The sequence below is a fragment of the Anneissia japonica genome, unplaced genomic scaffold, assembly GCF_011630105.1.
Source record: "Anneissia japonica isolate Jap-2015-1 unplaced genomic scaffold, ASM1163010v1 scaffold288208_len475333_cov186, whole genome shotgun sequence".
Taxonomy (NCBI): Eukaryota; Metazoa; Echinodermata; class Crinoidea; order Comatulida; family Comatulidae; genus Anneissia; species Anneissia japonica.
The window spans coordinates 462,035-471,807 of NW_022728199.1; the positions used below are offsets into that span (position 1 = coordinate 462,035).

The 9,773-nt window shown below is 37.5% G+C and overlaps 1 protein-coding gene across 1 annotated transcript in view; it reads right to left on the minus strand.

The window, feature by feature from the left end:
* Positions 1–8,196, minus strand: part of LOC117114031 (interleukin-1 receptor-associated kinase 4-like) — a 38,433-nt gene extending 30,237 nt beyond the window's left edge. The window contains exon 1 of the mRNA XM_033257563.1: positions 8,039–8,196. The gene's annotated coding sequence lies outside the window, so the exon portion shown is untranslated. The remainder of the gene's footprint in view (positions 1–8,038) is intronic.
* Positions 8,197–9,773: the final 1,577 nt, after the last annotated feature.

The following is a 9,773-nucleotide window of genomic DNA, read 5'->3' on the forward strand; positions in this document are numbered from 1 at the left end:
TTAAAGGCTGTAGCTAGCGGCGCCCCTGCCTTACCGCTCGGCCACTCAAGCGGTAAATTATTAACAATGCCATGTGTTCAACATCAGAACATCCGTTTTGTTGACCTAGCAGGTGACCTTTATTTTGTGCGAGATGGATGTGCCTAGGCCAGGAGCGAAATCGTTAGTACTATTTCACTCTAGGAAATGTACTGTCACAATAGTGTTTCATTGTACAGTACTTCTATAGTGATTGAAAAGAAGACAGAAAGAATGCTAGCTTTGTTTGGTGTACAATAAATAATAGGTAGGGATAGACCTAGGCCCAGCCAGGCACCGCCAAGCACAGCTGTTTGAGGCATCCAAACATTTATCAGAAACTTTGGGCCCTGTTTCCACAGCGAAAAACAATGAAATGGCTGCTCTCCGATAATTTATTGGGAATAAGTGCTGCAGAGACACAGCCTTACTCATCATCCATTTACTCAGTCTAATGGATCTATATTACATGACAAAGGTTGCCCTAAAAAATTGAATACCGTACTTGCGTGAATAAGTGCCCCGTTTGACTTTCATTCATTTTTTAAAACAATATCAAGTGATTTTTTTAGCAAGCCAATAAAATCCAATCAATCCTGAGACTGTGGTTGGCATGATTTGAGCTGTGGAGTGGATTCACATTTTCCTTTTATGTCAATTTCAAAATGAGGATATTTCTTCTGGACAAATGACAGCTTCCTGGACAGTATCTTTCCCAACTTTATTCTAATACATTTATCAGGTACTTCATCTATTTTTTTTCCCAACAATGTGCTTTTCAGCACGTTCTCATCTGTGTTTGCAAGGTGCCTGAACCAGACATTCCAACCCCTAGACCTAAAAAATCGGGAGACGGAAGAATTTGCAGGTGAAGGGCGCCCCATTCCCACCAATTAGTGAAAAGCGGCTACCTATTGTTTTTCACTCATGTTGCCTAGTAATTAATTTTATCTATTTTACCCTGCGAATCCCATGGTTTTTTTTTTACGGGCCATACGTTAAAATTTTGTGGTTGTACTGCAAGTACAACATAACTAGGCCTAGCCTAGTTTTTGAAATTCGGGAGAACTTGAACAAATTCGGGAGGCCGGGAGATAGCATGTAAATTTGGGAGACTCCCGATTGAATGGGGAGGGTTGAAACTTTTGCTGGACGATTATTCGAGCGAGTACGGTATTGTAAAGGAGTTCACATACAGTACAGTATTTTTTAATTACAATCCACTCTACCCCAGTGGATCAGTTTAAAGTGCAGCCTGCTTATACTAGACTAAAAATTTGTCCTCTTTTACAATGTATTCAATGCATAAAGTGCAAAGTGAGAGTCCACTGTTGCATGCAGTAGCATTGTATGCTGGGACGACAAGATGGCGATATAATATGCTATGTACAACACGGGTGAATAAAGTGTGTTACCGTAATTGCCCAACAATATACAGGGATAGCATCCTATCACGGAGGAAAACATTACTACTACAAACGATTAGCACAAGGATTAAATGTTTCACCTGGCATATTTCAAGCCAAAATCGATGAAATCTTAAATGATATTCCAAATTCAAGACAGTCTTGCATTGCACATCATGACGATATAATTATATTTAGTCCAGATAAGGCTGCACATAGTAAACACCTTATCTCAGTATTACAAGCTCTTCAAACAAACGGTTTTAGAGTATGCCCTAAGAAATGCAAATTGTTTCAAAACGACGTCCAATACATGGGACATAGAATCTTGATCAATTCATCGGGCTATGCTTGCATTACGCCATTGGGTAACAGATGCACAGCGATTAGAAAGTTGCCACAACCAAGAACGCATAAAGAAACTAAATGATTTATTGGTGCCGTCAATTATGTATCTAATTTCTTTCCACAAATGCAGGCAATACTAAGCCCATTACAAAAAACGTAAATTTGTATGGACAAACGAACACCATTGCTTTTGACAAAATTAAGGAATTGATGATAAAACCGCCAATTCTTCAAATGCCACGAAAAGAAGGTACATTCACTATCTACAGTGATACGTCTAGGACAGCCACAGGTTCGTACTTGACACAAACCATTAATGGTGAAGAGTACATAATTGGTTATTATTCTAAGGTATTACCACACGCTTGTCAACGCTACAGCGTTACAGAACTAGAACTATTTGACCTTTATATTAACATTTCAGCATTTACACATATATTGAAAGGATGTGAATTTAATGCATTTGTAGACCACTCAGCTATTGTACAAATTTGGAATTCTAAAAATCAACCGTGTACTAATCGTCTACAGAAACTTATCTTGAAATTATCAGGTTACGCGTTCAAAATTGGGTATAAGAAAGGAACAGAATTAGTATTGGCCGACTTTTTATCAAGAGCACCACGCGATGATGATTCAGAAATTGACCAAATTGTTCCAATCGCATTGAACTGTTCTGAAGTAGATACACTCAACCCAACAACATCCAGAATTGACAGGCCAGTAACACGGTCATATGCTAAGAAAAGGAATCTTCACATACCTGACCTCCACAAACCAAAACAGACTCAACCCAGCACTATTAATCAACAACCAGTGACAGCAGACACATGACCACATTCCTCACCAAACACTACACCAACAACAGACACACAACACAAACAAATTACTTCAACACAACCAAGGTCAATTTTACAACCTATAGTACTACCACCTCCACCAATCAGACGCATACCTCAGCCACAAGAACATAGATTAGTGGATAAGCAAAATAAAAATGTAAATTACAGAGACGTGCCACTTGAATTATATCTGTCTCTTATACACATCTAGATGTGTATAAGAGACAGTATTTAATCAATGGAAGCTTCTATCCTACTGTGGTACTAGCCTATGCCTAGCCTTAGCCTAGATCCCAGTAGAGCAGTACTTTAGGCTATTACAAAACAGTCTTTATGTGCATCACTAAGGTGAAACCAATTGACTACAAACCATATGTCGACAACATTGAGAATAATATGGGATTAGCTGTACCATACCCATTGAAAGAGGAGCAAATTAAACGACAATCCGTTTTATGGAAGCTCAAGTCGATACAACTATGACCTTAATACGAGCAAGATTTAAAGCGGGTCATTTACAAGTATTGGTTTCGTACACAAAACTCGATACAGATTACCTTAGCAATAAGGAATATAAATTCAAAGAATGCAGATTTTGGTGGAATATTGATAGATACACCGATACTAAAAGATTTAGTTAAACAGATTTTACTTGAAAACAAAATACAAATACGCGGTTCGCCAAAACAATTCTTAAAGAAGTTGTATAACATAACAAATTACTAATATGATTGAACGATTTATAATTAAACAACATATATGGACGATCATATATTTATGTTTTTTTTCATTTGTAATGATTGTATGAAAGTCTACTTTGAGTGTATATTATATAAACAGGAGATTATTGAGTACCAGTATCACGAAATTTACAGTACTGAGTACAACCTGCTATAATTATGCATAGAATCTCCAATAACTGTTTAACATACATTAGCATATTTGATTTGATTTTCATTTATATTTGTTTTATGAGTTTGTAACTTCATAATACGAAATGTATAATTTAACTAAAATGAGATTACAATTTTAAATCCTAACTTCGCTAAGACATTAAATAACAAGATTGATCACTTGTTGAGTCTTCACATGCAAGTAAATTAAAAATATTATGTACAGAAAAACAACCAAATGGTTGCTGTCTTAGTTAATAACTGATTGCTAATGTAAGGCGTTACAAAACGCAATTTTTATTCTTAAATCTGTTAATTTGTTTCTTAACGAAATGCACGATTGTCACGCATTCTTACGACAAACGTTTTACTTTTGATTTCTTAGTTAAGCATTGACATTATATTCAATATTCATATGAAAAGCACACTTGAGGGTGGTGTAGAGTTGAAAGACTACACGAAATGTATATAAAATTAAAATACGTACGGACGGGCCGACATATCTCAACAACTAGTCGCAAAGTGTGGCGAACCTCATTTGAATATTGCTTTTATTTACTTTGTAGTTTAAGATTTGATCGTACACGTCGGATATGGCAAGACTAGACGTTACAGATTTATGTATAAAGGAGCGATTGTCATTGCAGGCTTTATTTAACAATTCTCCATTCCTTAACACTGCGCGTAAATATGTCAATGGGCATATCATCTTAATAATAACAGACGATATGCCATTTTCGCGGGAGGACCTTCAAAACGTTCTTGTATATCTCGGAAACCTACAGTACACGCCACCGTTTCGTAAAATTAAATTGATATCACTCATCCATATAGGAAATTATTTATGCTGTTTCGACAATGATACTAGTCCCATTATAGACTATATTTGGAACCACAGAGACATTTCAACGTTACACAAATCTCCACTTTTACAATTGTCACTTAACACAAATGGCATAGCCAATTGTATCTCAAATAGTTCTAATTATCAAGAAACAAATTATCACCATATGTCACTTGTCATACTAGCCCTTGCTAAAGACATTGGTGCACTGCAGTGTTACAGGTTTTACACCACAATAGAAAATAACATTGGCATACCATTCGTGCACCTTTACCGACACCTCAGAGTCAACCAAAATTCACCATATGGCTATTCCATCACACGTTACAATGAATACTTCAAATCCTACACACGTAGACGCATACACTTTTGGGAAAAACATGAACGTAAAGGAAACGAGCCATGTACTCTCTGCGGAGGACCCTTCCCAACAAAAAAGTTGGACTGTCTGTTTCTAAGATATTGTAGCAAACTCTGTCATCGCGTTTGCTATGCGACAACCGCTGATCGTAGGGAATGCTGTAGAGTATGCAATGTAAAAATAACAATGGAAAGGTAAACGTTAAGTATATGACAATGACAAATATATGTAGCTATTAGGCTTTGTATTTTAGATTTTCTTTCCTATTAAAGAAAAATATTGCAAGTTTGATTTTCGATTTCAATTTGATTTTTAAATTTATTATTTGTTTTCCACTTTGTTTCAGTTATTTTTCAATTTATTATTCATTCATTAATTGGGATTTTTTCATTGTTCAATTCGGGAATGCGAGGCTAGGTCGTTAAATCAGTTGTTTAGCGATCCTGTATTTACCGGGACCGACATATAGCATGCAGTCATGTTGGTACAAATTTCTTCCTGGAGCACCAGGGATGCCAACACTCCAAATGTCAGTATTCTCTACTGTACGGAAGGTACATACAGTTGCCAATTTCTTTTCGCATTGCCTTGAATACATGATTAAATTGTAGTTAATAATGAATTGATATTGTGCTTGGAATCCCCCCATAGACATTAAGTCATATTGGTTTCCATCGGATGCCAATACCCCCCACACAATGACTACAATGATCTACGGACCAAGTACATATCAGTGTAGTTAAGATGTTTTTAGTAGTTTAAGATGATTTTTTTTTCAAAAAATAGAGAGACAGAGAGAGTGATTGTGATGGGTTTTAAATTTTCAATGAGTTCAACTTCTACTCTTTTTGCACCGAAGGAAACACTGAATTTATTATTGAATGTTTTGCATGTTTTAACTTTCCTTTTAATTAATAATTGATTGAATAATATACCATATAATTGTTTTAATTTTTTCTCAATAATCAAATATAACATTTAAAAAAAAAAAAAAAAAAAAAAAAAGCCGAAAGGGATGTTATATAGTATTAAGATAACTTAATATAGGCCAAATCAATAAAACCATTGGACTGAACTTTTACCTCACTACACCATTACCTCACTAACCCATTAGACATCTGTTAAATGTCTCCTTAATTATTGTATATATGAAGTCTTTGACAGGACAATAGCCAATTCGTGACAAAAAGCCCAAGTGGTCAACTCCTTACATTTGATTTATAAAATAAGCTCGAATGAGAGACAGCTCGTTTACTAAATATAAGTTAAGTTCTACCCCCAAAGTTGTTATATTATCTGACCAATAGAAACTCCCCAAAATGATGTAATAGTCAAATGATTAGGATAAGGTGATATCTTTCAACCAATCAGAGAAAGTCCACCACACCCCAAGCTTGTATGAAAAGTAAAGTTATCTAGAGAAGACTTCCTTCTGATACCTTGAAGGAAACACTACGTCTCACAACCCTACTTGTATATATTGTATATATCATGCAGTAGAATAGTAAATAAACGCTTTGCATTATAACCAGAAGAGATGTAGTCAGTTCAGTTATTAAAAGTAAACCATCTCGCTTGTCATATCACTACAATATTACATAGTGAAGATCCAGTCTTTGCATCCAGAACATATATTGGAATCGGGCACACCAACTTGAGCATTACATGGCGAACTGCCATACACAATATTACAATTTATTGAAAAATAAAAATATTAACACAAGGCAAAAGGTAAATTTTTGCCTTAGTTTGGCTAGGAAAAATTTTCAAAATCAAAATAATAAATAGGCATAACACATACCTACACAATTAATTTAGGGCCACATACCAATAAAATATAAATGGTTAAAGTTCCTTCATTCATCATCCTTGCCCCTTGCAATCTTTCCCCCTTACAAACTCTCCCCTCAAGAAGAAACTCCCTCAACTAACTTGGTTCCCACAGTACTCTTCAGGGTAAGCAGACATTCTTTGTACGCCGCCTTCAGGAATGTTGGCGCATTACTGGTCAGATGCTAAATACACAATCTATTTTTAGGTGCAAACACGTGCGATGACAGTGAAGGTGTTACGTGTGTTCACCTACTTTATACATATCACCAACTTTAGATCGTCTGCTATCTGCTGATCATCATAATTATTGTACTTGCTGTACAAGTGTATAAGTATGTGATGATTTGTATTATTTAGATGGTTATTTTTATATTTCACCCAAGTAGGCCTATGTATGCAAAACACATCTCAAATGGAACGAAAGTTTATTTTGACAATAAATAAAGAGTATATTGCATTGTTTTCAAAATGTAAAAGAACATTATTTTTCAATATCAAACACTACATACTGGACTAAAAAACATGCTTATAATAAATTCATATTAATTGTAATGAAAGACTCTGAAACAATAAAAATCGTAAAAAACTTATAATAATCATTCATACTGAAAAGATACAAAAATGTATTAGTCAGGCATCGTAAATAAGACAAATTAATCAAATTAATACTATTACTAAGTACGCTATAGCAGAAAGTAGAATTTACGGTACATTTCACCCACCTAGGTACCTCCTACATAACAGAAAGGTTATGGGCGAGTTTGTTAGTGGGCGAGTTTGTAGGGGGCGAGTTTGTTAGTGGGCGAGTTTGTTAAGGGGCGAGTTTGTAAGGGGGAAGATTGCAAGGGGCAAGATTGCAAGGGGCAAGATTGCAAGGGGCAAGATTGCAAGGGGCAAGTTTGCAAGGGGCAAGATTGCAAGGGGCAAGTTGGGGGGGGGGGGGGGGGGAGTTGACTGGCATCCGTATCAACCAATCTTTTAGAATTCCTAGGCCTAGCCTAGTTCTGTTGGCTTTTTAAATTATTTGAGTCTTCTTTTAATTCTTTATTCCTTCAATAATAATGCGATGGATACCTAGAAACATATAAGCTATAATTGGTTACAGGGGTCTTGGACCAAAAATGCTTTCTGATCGCTGGCCTACTAGCCTCTGAGTGTCTATCTAGGCCTAGGCTAGCCCGCAGTGAATTACTCAGTCATACCTACCTAGGCCTATGAACTAGCCTACTAGGCCTACATCTAGGAGGCCTACCGCCGTACACTACACTCCTATAGGATAGCTAGGCCTAGCCAATAGTAGGCTTAGGGCCTAGTAAATTGTCTGAAGAAATTCTGAAAACCTTTAAACAACACGTCTTGTTTTTATTAATTCTTTGTAAATACTAGGCCTACTCTTAAAATTTTTGCTTACACCACACTTAAATCAGATTTTGATAGTACACATACGGAATGAATTAAATATAATCTATAATTATTAATAAATAAAGACAAACCTGATCATGTGGATCTCATTATTATTGTCTGTGCACAGTCAATTTCCGGGTTGACATTATCATCTAAACCAACCCACTTGAAAACTTAATGGTCATTTTTAGAGTTTTAACCTACGTGACTTGGTGAAACTAGGCTTGGCCTATACTGTCATGAAATGACAGAGGGGATCAGAGGGAAACCAGGGGTAGATCGGGGGGGGGGGGGGGGGCAGACGTTTTGCCATTGAATTATAAATTTTTTAAGGCAAATCAATGTTACAGTATGTGCTACTCACTTACCTATTCTGAGACTGGCGCCCTCACCCAACCCCGTTTGAAAACTTTCGGGATTCGCCCCAGTGGGAACCCATGTATTAAAAACCCAGAGGCGACGGAACTAGGGGGTACTGTGTTATGGACTTGAGTCAAGTTAGCCAACAATAAGCCAGCCAACAACAAGCCAGCCCACAATTCCAGCCAACAATCCAGATAACATACGATCGCGTTGGACTGCAGTTTCACTATTTACTTCACCGTGGGTGCGGCGGCGAAGCACAGTTTTATTGACCACTGCTGAGGGAATAGAAGGTGTGGGGGTGGGTGGATGGGTAACATTAATAGTATAAAAATTAGTGGATGGCGAGATAAGGGGAAGGGGACGGGACAATCGGAGGGGAGTTGGGAACAATATTGTTCGAAAACGACAGATAGTTCCTAAAAAACACTTAGGCCTATGATGTTATCCCCTTATTATTATTATCAAGGTTAAGCCTAGATAGGGACCGGAGCTCACGTTTTCCCCCACCTTTTTTAGTTTTCACTCATTTTAACAGGCCTACTGGTCTGCGCAAGGGGTGTAAATGTAGATAATTATTGCTAACCTTTTTATAATTTTCACCACAACGAAGTTAGAGTGGGACCGGAGGCCCGTTAAATAGCCCCCACCACATAAATTTTCCTCATTTTCGTACTGGTATGCGGGAGGGGTGTAAATATAGGTAACGAGTCCTCGAAAACGGCAAATTGTTCCTGGAAATCCCATGGTGGCCAGGGGTTATGATGTGATACCCCCTCATTCACCGCATAGAAGTTAGAGTGGGACAGGAGGTCCCTTTTAATATGTGTTTTAATTTTCCTCATTTTCGTACTGGTATGCGGAGGGGTGTAAATGTAGGTAACGATTGCTCGAAAACGGCAGATTGTTCCTGAAAATCCCTTGGTGGGGTTATGATGTGATACCCCCTCATTCACCACATCAAAGTTAGAGTGGGACCGGAGGTCCCGTTTAATATCCCCCACCACTTTAATTTTCCTCATTTTCGTACTGGTATGCGGGAGGGGTGTAAATGTAGATAACGATTGCTCGAAAACAGCAGATTGTTCCTAGAAATCCCTTCGTGGGATTATGTTGTGATACCCCCTCATTAACCGCATCAAAGTTAGAGTGGGACCGTAGGTCCTGTTTAATAGCCTCCACCACTTTAATTTTCTTCATTTCCGTACTGGTATGCGGGAGGGGTGTAAATGTAGATAACGATTGCTCGAAAACGGCAGATTGTTCCTGGAAATCCCTTCGTGGGATTATGTTGTGATACCCCCTCATTCACTGCATCAAAGGTAGAGTGGGACTGGAGGTCCTGTTTAATAGCATCCACCACTTTAATTATTCGTCATTTTCGTACTGGTATGTGGGTGGGGGGGTGTAAATGTAGGTAACGATTGCTCGAAAAGGGCAGATTGTTCCTGGAAATCCCTT